The following is a 2,188-nucleotide window of genomic DNA, read 5'->3' as shown; positions in this document are numbered from 1 at the left end:
GTCGCCCGCACCGTGCTCAGCCAGTGAGCGCACCAGCCATCCCTATATAGGATCCAAACCCACAGCCTCGGTGCTGGAGCACCGCACTCTCCCGAGTGAGCCATGGGGTCGGCCCCATAGAACAAACATTTTTAATTTTGATGATATTCAACTTAGAAAGTGTTCAACCACTATTTTGTCAAAAATTCTTCCGCCTTTTTCTTTCTTCCATTTACATGGGGGTGTGCTTGATGTTTTCCCATATGTCTCTGAGGCTCTGTTCATTTTTCTTCAATCTTTTTCCCTCTAATTTTCAAATTGTATCATTTTTATTGATCTATCTTCAAGTTCACTGATTCATTGTTCTGCTATTTCAAATCTACTGTTAAGACCCTCTAGAGAATTTTTTTCATTTAAGTTATTACACTTTTCAATTCCAAGGTTTTCACTGGATTCTTTCTTTTTTATAACTTCTGTTTCCTTATTGAAAGAAATATTTATTTGTTGATTCATAGTTATCATACTTTCCTTTAATTGTTTAGGCATGCTTTCTTTCAGTTTTTAAAATTTATTTGTAACAGCTTCTTTAGATCTTTTTTTTTTTTCTTTTTGGTGCCAAGTCCAACATCTGGAGACACTCAGAAGTAGTTTCTACTGACTACTGTTTTTTTTTTTTTCCCTCCTCTCTATTGGGCACACTTTCCTTTTCTTTGTATGTTTCATAATTTTAGTTGAAAATTTCACATTCTAGATAATATACTGTAGCAACTCTGGATTCTGAGTTTTAGACTCCTGAACATTGTTCTTTATTTTGTCTGTTTATTTGTGTAGTGACTTTCCTAGGATAAATCAGTGAAGTCAGTCTCTCTGGTGGTATGAAGCCACTGAATTCTCTGCTTAGATTTTTGTTTTAAATTCTGACTTTTCATTTTAAGCCTTGGTTTTTAGGGATTTTTTTTCTGTGCCTGCATACCATTCCAAATCAATTGAGCTCTCTTTAACCACAACATTGAAACTTCTGGTCTTCAAAACCTGCTGTACTTTCCAAGAACCTCCATGCTGATTAAATGGGGGGAATAGGAACAGCTCTAGGTAGAAAGGCACAGACTCCACTGTTCTTACCCCAAGTTCAGCAGTTTTTCAAGTATAAAAGCCTCTTAGATTGTTATAAGTCTTTGGTTACTTTCCAGAGTATGGAAATGGTTGGGTTTTTTTTTTCAATTTTATCCAGCTTTATGGTTGCTTCTGGGACAGAGAACTTGCCCAGAAAGATCTTCTATCTTGGCCAGAACTGTAAGTTCCAACACTTTCAGTTATTTAAAAAAATAATATAAATATTTAAAATACCATATATTTATCTATGTAGTCACCATTTTTGGTGTTCTTTATTCCTTTGTGTTGATCCATATTTCCATCCAGTATCATTTTCACTATGCTTGAAGAGTTTCATTTAACATTCCTTATAGTGCTGCTGATAAATTTTTTCTGCTTTTTATATGTATGAAAATGTCTTTATTTCACCTTTGGTTTAGAAAGATTTTTTTTTCTTGGACATAGCATTCTATGTTGACAGGCTTTTCTTTCAGTCATTTAAAGATACTGCTCCATTCTATTTTTGCTTTCATTTTTCCTGATGAGAAATCTGGGTCATCCTTTTCTTTGTTCCTTTGTATGCCACAAGTCTTTTTTCACTGACTACTTAAAATTTTTTTCCCTTTAGCACTGTTTTTTTGCAATTTGATTTTATGTACCTTAGTGTTGATTTTTTAAAAATGTTTCTTATGTTTGAGATTTGTTGAGCTTTTTGGATCTCTGGATTTATAGATTCCATCAATTTTGGAAAAGTTTTGGCCACTATTCTTCAAATTTTTATTTCCTGTCCACCTCTATCTCTTCCTTTGGGAACTCCAATTAAATGTATACTAGTGCACTTCAAGTTGTCCCACAGCTCAATGATATACTGTTCACATTTTTAAAAATTATCTTTTCTGTGTTTCATTTTGGGTAGTTTGTATTGCTGTGTATTTAAGTTCACAAATCTTTCCATATGCCATTAATTCCATTTGGTGCACAATTATCTCACACTTTGTAGTTTTCATCTCTAGAATTTTGATTTGGGTTTTTTACATCTTCCCCATCTCTCACTTCTTGAGCATATGAAATACAATTGTAATAACTGATTTAATGTACTTTCCTGCTTATAATTACA

This window comes from Galeopterus variegatus, unplaced genomic scaffold, assembly GCF_000696425.1.
Source record: "Galeopterus variegatus unplaced genomic scaffold, G_variegatus-3.0.2 Scaffold16641, whole genome shotgun sequence".
Taxonomy (NCBI): Eukaryota; Metazoa; Chordata; class Mammalia; order Dermoptera; family Cynocephalidae; genus Galeopterus; species Galeopterus variegatus.
Note: the sequence above shows the minus strand (reverse complement) of the source record.